Source organism: Protopterus annectens, chromosome 2.part2, assembly GCF_019279795.1.
Source record: "Protopterus annectens isolate FY-2018-M chromosome 2.part2, PAN1.0, whole genome shotgun sequence".
Classification (NCBI taxonomy): domain Eukaryota; kingdom Metazoa; phylum Chordata; order Ceratodontiformes; family Protopteridae; genus Protopterus; species Protopterus annectens.
In genome coordinates, this window is record NC_056730.1 from 550302839 (window position 1) to 550320660 (window position 17822).

Consider the following 17822-nt stretch of genomic DNA (forward strand, 5'->3'; position numbering starts at 1 on the left):
AGCAGCTCTGGACCCATCCAAGGTAGGTTCCACAGGTTCCACAGTCAAAGTAGTATTTCACGGCATACCGGACTCCGAATGAGTCTCAGTAGAGGCCTGCGAATTTGAAGTAGCATGTATCAGGGGCTGTGAAAGCGCCTCACTGAGTGCCAGCGAACTGGCGACTAGCTTAACGGAAGAGTCGTTGGCAGCTTTGGTCCTATGTGGTCTGTCTCGGTCTTTAACTTTACATTTTTTCGGAATGTCGGTAGTCGGATGGCTTACTGAAGCTACTTCTGGATAATTAAACAGAGTACTGAAGTAGTTTGAAGCAAAAATGAACAGATGATGAATAGTTTGAGGATTGAATAAGGCACAAAACCGACAGCGAGGGACATTGTGGTCTGGGCCTAAGCTAGGAATGCAGTACGAATGAAAATCTTTATGAGGTATTTGCTTTCCACAAGAAATACAATTGTTAACTTTTACTGATGCCAGTTTAGAGCAAGAAAAAGGATCCCAACAGGGTACGTAGCTTTTTTGAAGACTTTGGCTCTGAAATGCAAAAATGAAAATTTCAGGAGTCAGCCGACCGGCACTTGCGAACTGCTTCTGCTTCGGGCACCGCACGGCAAGAAAGACTTGATGTAATGGCGTCGGCTGCATGGTTTATTCTCCTGACTACCTGACGTCACGGAAGATGAGACAGCAACCAAGACATTGAAAATCAGGCCGACCGAGGGCTACCTGCAAGCAGATAACCCAAATACAATGACTGCAACAGTGAAACACGAAGAACATCAAAGAGGTTCACATGCAGAGGCAAGCTCAACTGGCTCTTCCCTTGCTATCTCTCGAAGTAGAGCAAACCAATAACGTCTCAGTTAAAAATATGCCTACAAGGATTTTTTTGGCCTGTCCTTCCCTGATCTTTATCACCCTGTGAAGCAAAAGGGGTAAGAGAGAATACATACAACAAACTTGCCCAACTGATGGAGAAAGCATATACTGCCCAGGTCTGTGTGGTGTGCAAGGGAGAGGAATTTCCTCAGACGTATTTTGTTTAGTAAAAAAAGAAGTGAATCAGTGGTACACTCCTTTGAGTGAAAAATACATCCTTGAAGACACAGCTGGTCGGCACACAAAGTTTAATTAAAAAAACAAAAGTTAAGTGCTTTTCGGCCGAACCAGGGACTTCATCAGAACAATAAAAACACTTTGAACTCACAATTTAATTGCCACAGATTAAAATCACATGACCAAAAACAAAAAGACTGGGGAAAAACGCATCAACGTTGTCATGACTAAAACATTACATACTAGCTTGAAATATTTTTTACACAATGTAAACAGAAATAGACAGTTAATTTTCAGCTAGTATGGTGAACTTAAGTTAATCTCAACCATTAAAGAATTCTAGAACTACAAAGGAATGCAATTTCAAAATGCTCCATATGGATACCATGTCATTTAAACCTGAACAACTACTAGCATACAAAAATAACTTGCCCCCACAATTTTCTTTTCTCCAACAATTCACCCCAAGGGGTTTTGTCAATCCTCTGTAAAGCAAAAAACAAAAACTTATGCATGGGGAATTTTAGTAAATGCTTAGAGAGTGTTGTTATTGTTACATTTCTCAATGTTATGCAAATGCTCAAATTCACTCCCTAAACTTTCTCTTGGTTTTACATATGTAAAATCTGGAACACTGCTGACACTTAACTAATATACAACCCCCATGGAGTTGGAATTATAATGCCCTCTTGCTTCAATGAAATGATGCTGGAGGACTTCCAAGATGGCTGCGCACTTATCAACAGCTTGGCTTCAGCTCTCCCAATGTGAAAATAAAAACTGAGAAACAGCCAGCAATACTGTCAGCTTCAATAAAATTCAGTTACTGGCTAATAAGCAAGTGCCTGAATGCCAGCAAAGACGAAATTAAGCCTGAAAGAAAATAAACTAGAAAAGGTGAAGAGAAAACATTGACATGGAAGAATCCTGCAGTTGTTCAGCAAAAAGCAATTCAAGCTCCAGCTTTGATGCATGATGCTTCCAGTAATCTAAAGGAAAATTACATCAAAGAGATGACTAAAATAAAGCACTGAAGGAGTATATCAACTCAAATAAAAGTCTGGATAAAATAGTGGAAGCTTTAAACAGACATTCAGATGAGCGGACAGAATAAAGGTCAAAATGAAGAAAATCCTGACCGAGTACAACACTGCTCAAGAAGAGAGGTTTAAAAAATTGGCAGAATTAGAGGACAGAGCATAGGGAAAATCTGAGATTATCTGCTGTACCAGAGAAACTAGCAGGAACAAGACTAATTATTTTATGAAAGAACAAATATACAACTGGACTGGTATTCCAAAGAAGGAAATGGTAATTGAAATGGCACACCATGTGCAATCTCCAAATCTGTCCATGAGAAAGGTGCCCAAATCTTTATTAGTAAAGATGCAAATCTACCAACAGAAAGAGATGATCCTATCAAAACTGTGCCAAAAGTGCAAAGTATTAAAAGTTGGAGACAGTAGAGTGTGTGTGTAAAATAATTATTCAAAGCAAACCAGGCAGAAGAGAAACCAATTTATTCAATCAGGGAATGACGAGAAGCAGGTGCGAGATTCAAGCTGTTGTATCAGTCTTCAGAATTTTTTCTCTCTCGAGGATCAAAGCCATTTTTGATGCAGAAGAGGCTAAAAATGAAATCTGAAAGTTTCCCCTGCAAGAAATGAGCCATCAAAGCAGAAGGGAGCTCTGCTTCTTATTTTTTCTGACAATAAAGAACACAAAGACTTTGCCAGTGAAACCTTTTCCACTGTTCCAAACTAAAATGCTTGACAGACCGACAAAAGCACAGGAGTTGACGAGAAGAATCGGGAGTACTGTGGAAAAGACCCATAATCCAGAGTTGGAGGTGGAGACAAACAGGAAGAAAACCAGCAACATGAATGTTAGTGAATAAATGTGATACTGCAAAGCATTAATCACATTTGTGAAATACGGGTGTATAAAAGTAAGTGGAAAGAGTGGACTTTTGCTGACTTTGTTAAACCTGTGATGAACTGAAAAACATTTACCTCTCCATGTCATTAATGTCTGAAAGGACTGAGTGGAGGGGAAGAAGAAAGAAGGTAACTATAAGTAAAACAATTTCTATTCTTAATAGTAGTGCTATGAAACCTTTTATTAATATAAATAGCATTGTTACAGTAACATACTTGTAGTTTTTGTATGTGATACAGTTAAAGTAAACAGATGATCCTTTTCTCCTTTTTTATTGTCTTCACCTTTTTTTCACTTTCTGATAATACTGATAAGATAGTGAGCAATACATTCTTAATGCATAACTGGTAGACATATAAGAATAAACAAATTTAACTACATACGATATGTACAATGGCCTGAAAAGAAATAAAAAAAAATGAACTCTAAATATTACATTTTTTGAAATGTAGATGATAAATATAAAGATAACTTTCAAAATTTCATTGGAGAAAGGTAGAACCCATTTGTAGAGTGTCAAGAGATATAACTTTCTTCCAAGGACTGTTGGTGAAAGGTTTGGGATAAGTCCTGTGTTCTTTGACTTTTGTTTCTTTAAAGTGCCATTTCTTTCAAAAATAAAAAAAAAAGATCAAGTCTTCTTTAATGAGTGAAGGGGCAGTGGAATTCCATTTCCTAGTAATACTTTTTTGGCAATCGCAAGTACTGTCCACAGTAAAAAGAGATTATCTTTATTCAAAGGAAGGCCACTAATAACATTAAATAAGACTAAGGATTCTGTTAGTAAAAGAGTCAAAAACAAAGTTTTTAAAAAGTCATCTAGGTCATTCCAAAATTGTTTTAACGAAGGGCAATCATAAAATTGTGTAACCAATCTGCTTTACATACCCATGAACACCTCCGGCAAGAAATATTTATGGATTTAATGAAGTTTGCTACCTTATTAAGGGTTTGAAATGTTCTATGTAAAAATTTCCAAGCAAATAAACTACAATATTGTGACCAAGATATAAATTTGGCAGATGTTAGATTTACTTTCTTGAGATAAACAAGGGAAAAATCTCAGTAATATAACTCCAATATTTATTTTGTGGTTTTGTTTTATAATTTACTAAAATTTTACATAGTTTTGAGGTAATATTTCCTATACTGGATTTGTTATATATAATTTCATATAAATAATTTAATAGTGTGGGTCTTTCTTTGAAAAAGGAATTAAGTATTTTGCAAATATCCTAGGAATAAGTGACTCTACTTTGTAAGAGTACCCAGTCATGTGATGCCAAATCAAACTCTTTTGTATGATGAATTTCTATAACTTTGTGATCTTTAATACAATGTTGCCAAAAAATGAAATTTTAAGCTTCCCTTGAAGTACATAGATTTTTGTGTCTTATAAAAAATTGTAATACTGAATGGAATTAAAACTTCAAACCAGATTTTAATGTCAACATTAACATAAAAATGGTTAAGAATAGCTTTCACAGAGTTAAATTGTGTAGGTATAGAGATGTACTGTGAAATACAACAGAAAATGTATCAATATTTACTGGTTTGAATCTCTAAAGTAGTTTAGTTAAGAGATTATTTTCATTTTGTAAACTAGCAAAATGTAAAGATTTCCAGTTAGAAGTATAATTTGGATCCTCACAATTTAGGATGATTTTAAAAGTTGAAACTTTTATAAGTTTCAAAATTTGGAAAGTTAATCCCTTTCTGGTCCCACGGTCTGATGTGATGTAGAAAAGCTATTTTATTTCTATTAGGGAACCTAAGAGCATTTGATAAGAATTTATGTTCTTGATAAAATGTTTTTCAGCAAACATAGAAAGAGCTTGGATTATACATAATACTTTGGGTAAAAGGATCATTTTTATTAACTGAAGCCTGTCCTCAAAGGAAATAAAAATGTTCCATTTATCTATAGTATTTTCATTATAATATTATTATAGTTATTATTGTCTCTTCTAATGTACTATGTAGAACAATACCCACATAACAGAATTTGTTTGTTCCACTAGAATGATTTTTACAAATTTGTATTTTCTTCTTTTTGTTTAGTAACATGTAATTTTAATTTGTTTGTTAAACTGAAGACCAGACATTGATAGAAAATATTTTATCAGAATTAGAATCCTCAAAGTTACTCCTGAATTAGGTAATCTTAGTAAAACATCATCAACAAATAACACAATTTTGGAGAAGTATTAATTACATATATCAATACCATTAATCTGTGGATTATTTCTAATTAGAATGGCAAAAATCTCAATGGCAAGTGCCAACAATACAGGAGACAAAGGACAACCTTGTTTAGTGCCTTTTAATAAAGAAACAGATCCCAAAGGAAGAGGACCTAGTTTAACATAACCTAAGCTATTACAAATATTTTTAAAAGAGAAGTAAAGGAAATAATTCCAATTTAAAGAATCAAAAGCTTTATCAATGTCAGACCAATTATCAAGGCTTCTTTATTTTCTCTATTCAAATACGCAATAAGAATTAATAGTCTTCTAATATTACCGTGTGAAAGTCTGTTGTGTATAAAACATGTATGGTTACCATTGATTACATACGCCAATGGGAATTTTATTTTGTCAGTAAAAATGGACATGATTGAATTTCAAAGTATTATGGAAGAAGGACACAATAGATGGATGAAAGTTTGTATATTTCTATAATTATACAGTCCAATCCTGGTTATTTATTAGGCTTTACAAATATTAATTTTGTCACCAACTTCTTAATATAAACTTTGCGATTATTAAAGATTTGATTTTAGTTCCTCTGATATTTTATTAATATTACTAGAAGCTAAGATTAACTTTGAGAGATTAGCCTCAAGATTAATAGAGCTAATACGGTCTACATAATGGTATTTAAAAGCATTAAGAATATCTCCAATGTCTGATAATTTCTTTTTTTCTACCTTCATGTAGTATGCTTAGAATACTATTAGACTTGGAATGCATTTTAACTCTTCAAGTTGTACAGGTGTTTACGTGATAGAGAATAGGAATTACATTTTAATCTCTTCATTGCCATATGTGACTTATGAAATAAGATATCAAAGTAGTTCTTATTTTTTCAACACTTTTATTATTAATTTTATTTTTGGAAAGGTTGGATTTAGTTAATAAAAGTTATGACTGGATGTTTTGTAATTCTGAACACCATTCATGTTTATTTTAAACCATGTTAGAATTTTACCACAAATACAAATTTTTAATGTAGCCCAAATCATTAAGTTTATTTTGAGAAATCTGAGATTAGCCACGGCTTGAAATCTTTAATTTTAGTTATGTAGGCTGGGATTCTAGTTGAAAAAGTCTTTTGAAGTCGGTCTGAAACTTGAGAGACAGGCATCATGATCAGACACTATGATAAAATGTGAAACTCTGGAGTATAGATCATGGGAAACAAATTCTATTGATTTTTGTTTGGGTACCAAATTTGTGACCTCGAAGTGAAAAATGTAAGCATTTAGTATCTTTCACTATAAATGGATCAAGTAAGTTAAGAGAGACAATCCACTTTTCAAGAATTTTTGCTGTGGAAGTAAGCCTTGGTACTCTCTTATTCACACTGTCAGAGTTATCCAGAACACAATTAAAGTAATCTGCTAGTATTAAATTACCTTTACAGGTGTTTATGATAAAATAGATTTTTTGGCAATATTTATCCCCATACCAAGAAACCAATAAACACTGACCAATGTCCAAATCCTACTACTGAACTGTAAGATAACAAGAGTGAAGTCCATCTTGGTCTTCATATTTATAAATTATTTGAGGATTAACATTCTTCTTCTAAAGAATCATAACCCCCCACTCGGTTTTATAAGAGGAATGAGAAAGAAGTTGTTTCCGGAATTCTAAACATCTTTTTCAGTTGTTTTAAAGTGAATTTCTTGAAGAAAAACCACTTGCGCTTTGCTACTGTTTGGATATCTTATCAAGTTTGACATTTTCCTTGGATAAAGATAAAGTTATATCCACATGCATATGTATAAAGAATTAAACTTGATAATTTAATTCTTACTACTGGATCCCAATACTTGTCCTCTCCATAAAGTAATGTATTAATGTATAGATATTTAAAATTTTCCTGGTTAGGGGTTACCACAGCGGAACTCCGGTCCGCTAATGACTGACAGTTGATTTTTACGTACCGGCTTGCCAGGCCTGACACACAACTTTCAACAAAGGTACGCCCATTCACACATGTCTCCACGCAGAAGACGCTCTAGCTGAGAATCGAACCGGACAGCATCTTACTGTGAGGCGACAACGCTACTGCAGCACCACAGAAATTATGAAAAAAGTGCTAGTTTTCCCCCTAAGGGAGCTGCCAAAAGAAAAGTGCTTGGATCTGGTAGAAGAAAGTCATTGGGACTGTTTCCTGTAAGGTTGCGATTTGTCTTCTCCGCTTTTGGAGGTAGGAGCACCCCATTGTTTAGGCCTGTATGAGCCTTGGGGCTGAGATCTGCCTCTGGGACGCCTGTATCTGCCTCTTTGTGGTCTGACACTGGAAAGGACCAATTTTTAGAAGGTCAGTTCCTGCTAAACCTGGGTGGCTGTACCTGTAAGAAATCCTTGACTGTCTGCATGGATTTTGCTTCATCCTCCATTTTTTTTCCACACCTCTTCTGCTTTAGCACCAAACAAAGTATCCAGCTGCAATGGTGCATCTAATAATTTTGCTTTAACATGATCAGACAGATTATGTTCCTTTAACCAAGCATGCCTTCTAATAACAGAACCTGTAACAGCGGCCCTGCAAGAGGCCTCCAGTGAATCATAATCACATTGCAAAGTATGCTTTCCCACTTGTTCAGCTGCATGCAATAAATCCTGCAATTCCTTGTTCTCTGAACATTCAGTATTTGTCAACAATTTCTGTTTAAGTTGTGACATTAAATATTGCTGATATTTAAGCACATGAAACTGACAATTTAAAGCCCTTACAGCCAGGGTAGCAGAAGTATAGACTTTTTTCCCCCATCTGCCTAGAGCCCTAGAATCCCTATCAGAGGGGACATGGATTTTTGCAGTGGAAGCTTTAACCCCTTTGAGACCCTGAGATATAGTTTCTGGGTCAGCAGCGGGGTTTTTATATAGGAATTTATGAGAATGCGGGACCCTGTAGTATCTGTCTGGCTTAGCAGGTGCAGGGGGTAAAGAGTCAGGGGACAGGCCAGACTCTGAAAATACATCTGCAATGTCTAGAACAGGTGGAATAGCAAGGGGTCTGTGCTGAGGAAGTAGCAGAAAGTCTCTGAGCCTTTTCTTAGATTCAGAATAATCTTGGCTCTCCCAGTGGAAATGCTCCCTCATGGTATGCAGGGTTTCCCCAAAAGAAAAATCCTCAGGAGGAGAGGCTGAAGGAATGGATTCTTCAGCATCAGAATCCTCATAGGGAAGCATGGAGTAATCCTGTAGAGAAGAGGAATCAGAGGAAATAGAAACCTGACCAGAAGACTCATACTCTGTGTCTCTTGCCTAGGCCTCTCATCAGGAGGGGGATGGGAACCCCTGATCAAAGTAATTAGGTCTTCGGCCATTTTGAGCATCTGTTTTTTAGGCATGGAAGTCTGAGTAGGAGAATGCTGCACTTGTTTCTTTGTCTTTAGAGCTGCTTTAGTCTTTGAAGCTGAAGATGGCTTAATATATAGCTGTGTAGGTCTGAAGACACCCTCAGAAGTCGATGCCTGCTCAGCGGCTCTGGACCCATCTGAGGGAATTTTTTCCAAGTGTCCAATACCTTGAGTATCCAAAGGCCCAGTCGGCTCCATGTGGGAGTCGGTAGTGGCCTGTGGCTCTGAGGTAGCGGGCGCCAGGGGCTGCGAAAGCTCCTCACTGAGAACCGGCGCCTGGCCTAGCAGAGGCTTCGTCATCGGTTTTGGACCTTGGATGCCTATACTTTTCCTTGTCCTTGCGTTTTTTGTAAACTCCGGTTGTCGGCTGGTCCGATGGCATTATATAATTAAATCTTCAGCCGAAGTAATGAAATGCAAAATCGAACCGACACTTGATACTGCGTAGGTTAAATCTAGCACAAAACCGATCGACGTTGTGATCAGGGCCTAGGCAAGGAATACAGTAAGAGTGAAAATCCTTATGAGGTATTTGCTTCCCACAAGAAATACAATTGTTAACTTTTTCTGACATCGGTCTGGAGCAAGAAAAAAGTTTCCCCAGTGGGGTACATAGCTTTAATGAAGACTTTGGTTCTGAAAATTCGGGTTTGAAAATCCCAGGAGTCTGCCGACCAGCACTTGCGAACCGCTTTTGCTTCGGGCACCGCACGGCAAGAACGACTGAAGAAAATGGCGTCTGCTGCATCTTTTATACCCCTGGCGCACTGATGTCAGGGAAGAGGCGACAGCAACCGATGCCGGACCTAGACTTTGGAATTCTGGCCAACTGAAGGTAGCCTGCCAGCAGGATAACCCAAGAGTAATGACTGCAACAGTGAAACACGATGAACATCAAGGCTCTTCTGCCCCTAGATAGAAGCCAGCTGTTACTAATTTCAAGCATCATTTTCTTTAGGATTATCCTCTATGCCCTGGGTGTTTACATACTGCTTGAGGAAGGACTCGAGGTGCTTCCATGCCTACATGACTGGTCCTTGACTAGCTAACTTTGGAGAAACTAATATTCAACAGGGGTGTAAGTCAGCAGTTCCATTCCTTGGATTACAGTACATGTTTCCAAATCTCAAGATGTGGCACAAACAGCAAGGAATGTGTGTAGGTTGCTGGCGTGGCCCAAACAAGGAATGTGTGTAGGTTGCTGGCTAAACATTGCTTTTTGCAATGCTATCCTGCTGTGAGGAAGCACTCTCTCATTCAGGAATTATCCCAAAATTTGTCATTCTAGTGTGTCTGCAGCTTAATGTCTCAGATTTGGGTCTATATTATAACATCGAAGTCTTACAACTTCGAATGTTTTATTGAACCCATTAGTGCGAAACCCCAGAAAATCGAACAGTCAGAATAGCGAACTTTTTCCCAGGGAAAATATTTGCTGTTGCGACAAACATACACACAACACAAGCACACCAAAATAAATAAAGCACACCAAAATAAATAATACACACACACACACACACGCGCACACACACACTTCACAAAACCCTACACTAAACCATACATACACCACTAGCTATCCACCTACCTTAACCCAACCCTAACCCTAAGGTCCCAAACTATCGCGCACTCACCTTACCCGCTCCCTAACCCTAAGGTCCCTATCGCGCACTCACCATAACCCGGTTCGTAACCTTCACTCCACAGTCGAGGAAATAGTGAAGCTGCAGAAACGGCCCACCGAATACTTTCCCTAGGAAAGTATTCGGTGTTCTGCAGCTTCGCTATTTCCAGCGTTCTCTGAATAGGGTTCGATATTATAACATTCGAAATTAAGACTTCGATGTTATAATATAGACCCCCTCAGTTTCTTTGCTCATTGGGGGGCTCTCAAAAGCGGGCAGTTCAAGGTGGATGGACAGAGTGAGGCCAGTCTGTGTAGCACTATCTTGGAAATGAGGGTGGCTGTCCTTCACAGCAGACCTTTCATAATTACACTCCCTCACGGGGTAACTACCTTTCACTGTGACATCATGGCAGTGGCGTGCATCTAAGTGAGGACCCTCTCTTATTCCCTGTGAAAGGTGGTGAAGTTATAAGAATGGACATTCTCCTTGGATAGCATTCTAACTGCTTGCTCATATCCTTAAAGAAGCCAACTCCTTTAGTGGACAAATTGTTTAACTGATGCCACAAGTGGCCCTTCAGCTGGACTAAGGCATAACCTTTACCGCTGATGGAGGAATCCTTGCTGCATCTGTTTGTATCATAATCCAATTCCATGTGCACAGACTGTTCCAATTCCTTTTAATGTATCATAAGCCAATTCCATGTGCACAGACTGTTCCAATTCCTTTTGGTCCATGTCTTCTGTACCAACTCTGATGCTTTCCTTCATTCTCCAGTTCCTACAGGAAGGCAAGTTGAGCAAGATGTATGCTATTCTCATAGCTTTGGACTGTGCTCAAGTTTGGTTAGCTTTGCTATGGCTTTATCTTCAGGGGAAGCCTCTCATTCTGAAGCCCTTCTGAACCCTGCAAGTCATCTTTCATGCCTCATGTGGACTTTCATGCCCCCAATTTAACCTTGTACTTTCTCCAAGTTTAGTGATGGTCATGGATGCAGCTTACACAGGCAATGGTCATCAACATCCTTTTATCTGCCAAGAACAAATAGCTGAATAAACGTAGACAAGTAATTGGATTTGTATGTCAGGGCCTTGTGTAAGGGATTGGATCTTTTTGTAGGTCCAGTTCTTGCAGTTCCAGATTACCTAGCACAAATATTTGGTGCAATACTTGGCTGCTGTTCTGCAAAGGTTCATACATCAGCTTTACAATTTCCACCAAGGGGATTTCAGAAGTTTTTGCTAGCTTTACTTTAAGGTTTATAAGGCATTAGAACCCCAGTTGAGAAATCCTGTTCCCCGAGTTTTGTATGGGAAAAATCCTCCTCTCAGACCTTGCCTCTAAGGTGGAGCTGCAATTCTTAACATGAAAACTTTGGTTTGGTGAGAGTTGCCTTCACAATGAGACCCCGAAATGGGGTTTGTGTATACTTACCTTATCTAGTCTTGCACAATGATAGTTAAATCCTGCAAACAAGCTCTACCTTCATGCCCAATACAGCTACAGAAGCAAATCTCAACCAGTATACAGATCTTTCATTAATTTTTTTCTAAGTTATTTTAGTAGAGGAGAATCTGTTAATTCTGTCTGGATGTGCGCAGATGCCATGTGGCTAGGACAAAGGATGTCAGGAAAGATTCACGGTTGTTCATAAACTGTGAAGAAAAATGGGCAAAAACATTTCCAAAGCAACCCGGAAAGGGTGATTGTCTCCAGTGTATTCAATATGAAAAACACAGTAAACAGTTAATGGTACAATCAAGAGCTCATTCGTCCTTTAGGATCACAATTTTGAGAATCCTTTTCACAATGCTAACCAGGAGGGAATGCTTGGGACTCATCCTCGTGGTTGTGTACCTAAACTAGACATTGCAATTAAATTGTTATGCTCATCCTCCGGTGCTGTGGATGCATTGGTAGCTCTCTTTTGTCCCACTTATGCACAGCCTACTAGATGTGAAGGCAGAGCAAAAGCATTACTGTTCAAGGGGAGGAGTTAAAGCCTGGGAAAGCTTAAATTGGTACCAAGCAGACAAACCTAGTGGTGAAGAAGATGAACCATGACTCTGCTGACCTATGAGTTACAGTAATTTTCAGTTTAAATACTGTCATTTCAAACCGTTACTCCTCTACAGTAGCAATGTAGCACTCTAATGATGCTATCCCAGCCACGTGTTGTACATTTAGCTTTGGTCTCACAGAAGACAAGAATGTCTCCCCTATATAAACCTACCCTAATTAAGAAAGCAGCTGTTTTAGTTATGTGGTACAAGGACTTCACTGCTTTTGCCTCTCTGGCTGTTTACATTTCTTGTTACTATTTCATGCTGTAGTGTTTTGAATACTTGATCTGATGATGTCAATCTTCATCTATTCCTGACTCTTGGGTAGTCTGTTCTGATCCTCGGAACCAGTTCGTCCATTAAACAGCTCACGTCAGCCAAAAATCTCTCAAGATAGACTACCTCAGATCTCGTTTGTTGCTCGTCGCAAGACATGTCAGCTGATTCTCCTCTTACAGCTAAGTAAATATCTAAATTTAGAAAAGTCTTTCTACTTTTCTTTTTACGAAAAACCTTTGTTTTCTCATCTCTACCCACATTTTCTCGTGCGAGTGAGTTATTTTCCTGGTAATATCCTTTCTTTTCTAACTTTCTACCCATTTTTAGATAGTTCTATCTACCATTGTTAATAGAATTTTTTTTTATCCGTGTGTGTGTGTGTGTGTGTGTGACTACTGTTCTGCTGCGTCTCTATCATATTATAGAACTTTTCTTTTAAAAGTTCGAACACCATATGGTCGAGACCATATGTTCAAACTCTTAAAAGTTAGAAAAAAGAAGAAAGAAAAAACCTACCTGAAAGGTTAAACAGGGGGGCAAGCCCTCCTGTGCCCCACACCCCGCGCTCTTTAAATATACCAACTCAGAGATCTCACTACAATGCAGACAATGGAAAACTTTCATTTCCGCACAGTATGGAGATCTCCGTTGAAACGTGCGAGTGAGTTATTTTCCTGGTAATATCCTTTCTTTTCTAACTTTCTACCCATTTTTAGATAGTTCTATCTACCATTGTTAATAGAATTTTTTTTTATCCTTGTGTGTGTGTGTGTATGTGTGTGTGTGTGTGTGTGTGTGTGTGTGTGTGTGTGTGTGTGTGTGTGTGTGTGTGTGTGACTACTGTTCTGCTGCGTCTCTATCATATTATAGAACGTTTCTTTTAAAAGTTCGAACACCATATGGTCGAGACCATATGTTCAAACTCTTAAAAGTTAGAAAAAAAAAAAGAAAGAAAAAACCTACCTGAAAGGTTAAACAGGGGGGCAAGCCCTCCTGTGCCCCACACCCCGCGCTCTTTAAATATACCAACTCAGAGATCTCACTACAATGCAGACAATGAAAAACTTTCATTTCCGCACAGTATGGAGATCTCCGTTGAAACGTTCGAACTTTTAAATGTTCGATCATATGGTGTCGACCATATGACGTTCGAACATTTAAAAGTTCGACAACGTAATATAGACCTGTTCTGCCTGTTGACCTCCCTCGTTTTCTTAGTCGTCAAAATGGCAGACAAGTCCAACAGCGTGACTGGTTTTGAGCGGTGAGAGGACCGCGGGAGGAAAATGCCCAACTCCGATGGGCATGCTACCTGTGCTTACGGTTTAGGTGCTCCACATTTAGACCTGGAGTGCTCCATCGGCCACCAGGCCTTCAATACAAAGGCCTTGGTATAACAGCAAAATAAATTAATTCTTAAAGGGCTTATTAAGGCCCCCTTTGAAGAAGCCTTATCCAAGGCTGATATAGTTGCAAAGGCCTCTGGTCCCTAGACTAGTCAGTCGGTACAGACTTCTCCATCAGCACCGATAAAAAAAAAAAAACAAAAAAAAACATAAGCCCTCTTCCGTTAGTTCTTCCTCGGAACCGAAAGCTAAGGTTCCAAAGCTGTCGGAATGGCTTTCCTCCTCGGCACCAGCCACTACTTCAGCAGCGCTGGCACAGACTTGTTCAGCTTCCCAGTTGGTGCAAACATCTTCAACTGCATTGCAGCAAATCTTATTCTCTCCTTCTGTGCTGAAAGGTGAACCCCGCTATATACTCAAGACAAGGCACTCCCCTTCCATTGATCCTTTCTATGGTCTGCTTCCTAGTCCTTTTGTGGAAAGGCCAAAATCCCCCCCTGGATTTGTCCATTCGATCCTCCAGGAGTTTCACTGACGTATATGTAGTGAGGTTGGTGGACCAACTCCTAGTGGCTAGAGGTCTCTCTACATCCTTCCAACCCCTTCTCCAACCTGGAGCAGGGATGCTTTCTCCCAGGACTTCACCAGTTCTTCCTTCTCTGACCTCCTTGAAGGCCTTAGAGCGTACCACTCCGACCTATTAGGCTCCAGTTGCTACTGCATCGACAGCCCTTTTGTCTTCAGTTCTGGAGTTGGCTCTGACTTCTTTGGTTCCGCTGGAACCAGCGGGCTCCTGAGATTGTGGTTCTGGCATCAGACCCAAGGAGTTTGATTCGGCTCCTGTTTTTCATTTGGGGTCGTCCTTAGCTCTTGGAACTCCAACAGCTGGGAGCCCTTCCACAGCTAGTGCTTTGGCGGTGGGTCTCGGAGTGGGCTGTAACCTCGGTTCCAAGTTTGTTTCTCTCGGTTCTAGGTTCCCATCCCCTCTTCGGGGGAGGGGGGGATGTCTTCCAAGCAATGGAGAGAGCATTGGCCACTGCAGGCTTGCAGAGCCTAGCTCCGGCTGTGCCGGAGTTTCATCCCCTGATCCCTTCTCACTCAGCTTCCACCAATCTCCATGCCCAGACAGCAAGCTCCAAGGCTGGAAGAGATCCCAGGAAAGGGTCACTCCTCTTCAGAGTCCTCCTCAGACATTCCCAATGAAGAGCCTCCTCAGAAGAAAACATGCAAGAGAAAACACCTAGACTCTTTTGAAGAGTCCATCACTGAAGATGCAGATTTCAAAGATCTGGAAGGGCTGCCCCTGGTCACCCCTGGAAGATGTCTCCTTTGGAGACATTCTAGAGATCCTTAAACAGAAGGGTAAATGGAAGCCCAAAGACACTTCTTCCAAGGAGTCTGTGTACTTGGGTGAGAACCTCGCCCATCTACCTCCTGGTTGACTCCTCCCACTGATGATCTTATTTAGATGATCGCTCAGTGGGCTTGGAAGGCTCCTGACACCATACAACCAATTCCACAGAGACTAGATAAGATGCTCTCTGCTCCTGAGGACCAACAGCATTGGGCAAAAGGGTTAGCAATAGATGTCATGGTGGTGGGGGGCGGCCACCAAAAAGGAACTAGCTGTGGAAAGTTCTACTGTTCATTCCCCCAACCAAGATTCTAGGATGATGGAGAGATTTAGAAAGTGGATTTACGCGTCATCAACCTTTGCATTAAGGTCCTTGAATTTTATGGCACATTTCACTAGGCTCCAAAGAGATCTGATCAAGGAGCTACTGGACAACCTAGAAGGAGCTAATCCGATGGGGTTTGTCCATGAGGCTCATTGCACATGCAGCCAAAGGGGCAATCAGGTCAGCATGTACAGGTGTTGCAATTAGACAACACATCTGGAAAGGCTTGTGCGAGTCTGCACAGCCCTTTAAATCTTCCTTTGTCAATGCGCCCTTTGACAGGTTTGTCCCTAAAGTCAAAGAAACTCTAGCCAGGTGTGAGAAAGATAGGAAAAAAACCCTGTCTGCAGTGGGCATACGTTTTTCTACTCTCCAACAATCCTACTCTAGGAATTAGAGGGGTGGAAAGATATAGCTGCCATTTCTAACTTCATAATGGTTTTGAGGACCTCCTTCTGATTTCACAAAGATTATGTAAAGTGTTCCTCAAAGGAGCTCTGCGTTTAAAACCTCAGTTTAAAGACCCTGTAGCCCCCATGGAATCTGACCACTGTTCTTCAGTCAATGGTGCTTCCTCCCTTTGAGCCAGCGGTGACATGCAGCTTAAAGTGTCTTTCAAGGAAAACACTTTTTCTCATAGCTATTACCTCCACAATACAAGTCTCAGATTCAGGCTTTATGTTCAAAACCACCTTATTTACTTTCCATAAGGATAGAGTTTCACTCACAACCAATCCATCCTTTCTGCTTAAGGTGGTTTCAGAATTCAACATTAATCAAACCATCAACTTGCCTGTTTTCGTTCCTAACTTTGCCAACAAAGGTGAATATTGCTTACATGTGCTGGATGTTCACAGACAATTACGTTTCTATCTCAGCAGGACTAAAGAATCTAGAAAATCAGACCAGTTGTTTGTATCCTTTTCCAGGTCCATCTATAGAGAAATCAGTTTCCAAAGTTACCTTGTCAAAATGTCTAAGATACTGCATTACTTGCATATATAGCAAAAAGAGCCTCAAGGTACCTGTGACTGTCATAGCACATTCCACCACATCAATGGCCACCAACGGTTTTCCATTCTAAGGCTTCCATAAATGAGATGTGCAGCAACATGGACTACTCCACATACCTTTACTACTCATTACAAATTGGATATGGTCTCTAGGGGAAGAGCTTCCTTTGGTTCTACGGTTCTCAGGAATATCCTTCCATACAGCCATCCAGGATCTAAAGTAGCTGAGGACTCTGTCCCAAGAGTCAAGAATAGATGAAGATTGACAACATTAGATAAAGTTATGTTCTGACCATAACATTCCATTGGTGTTTTCGATCTTCCATCTATTCTTGGTATGCCACCCTCCTCCTGTGAATTCCTGGAGGATCGATCGCTTGTCCTAGGTTCCTTATTAGTTTTCATCTTGGACATGGCTTCTTCATGTTTAGTATGATTGAGTTTCTTCTGTCTTTCTGTACAGCTGCAATCTGAGGTAATATAGAGAGGAGAATTGAAGGTAGAGTCTTAGCTCGAGAGATTTTTGGCTGGCACAAACTGTATAATTGCCAAATCATTTCCCAGGATTGGAACAGACTACCCAAAAGTCAAAAATAGATGAAGACTCACGGCACAGATAGAACATTATGGTACGAACATAATTTTTTCTTGTTGGCCATGAAAGTCTGAATGGGAAAAACACATTTTCACCTGAGGTTAAGGGAGAAAAGAACCAGCAGATAGCCAATTCAAGTGCCTATTCATTAATGGATGAGGATAAGGTACTGCTAAACTGCTTTCATATATAGCTGAAGCTGAACATATGCAATGATACTGACAATAAGCCTTACACATGTAGATCATTTCTCCAAAATTGTGGTAGGCCACCTTGGTATAGGGTTGGAAGAGTGGCATAATAGTTAAGGTGTTTACCTTACAGACACAAGAGGCAGGGTTCAATTTTCAGATGGGATGATAATTAGCTAGGCTTCAAATGACCAACAACAGCATTTAACTTGGTATTAACTCATGAACCAATAAATGTGAAGGCAGTTTAGCCTAATTTTAACAATCTTCTGGGCAAACAACTGACAAAATACTACACAATTTAACACTGTGTTCAGCCTTTAAGCAAAACAACTAGAAAGGCAGCCCTTGTTTGATAACTGGTGCACTTAACTTTTTTTATTTTTGATAGACAAAAGGAAATTTTTCTCAAAGTTGTAAAAGAAAAAATAGGAAATATTC

The 17822-nt window shown here is 39.6% G+C and overlaps 1 protein-coding gene across 1 annotated transcript in view; it reads right to left on the reverse strand.

Moving 5' to 3' along the window:
• The window catches only part of PDCD4 (programmed cell death 4), a 1035076-nt gene that overhangs the window by 184399 nt on the left and 832855 nt on the right, over nt 1-17822 (reverse strand). The window lies entirely within an intron of this gene.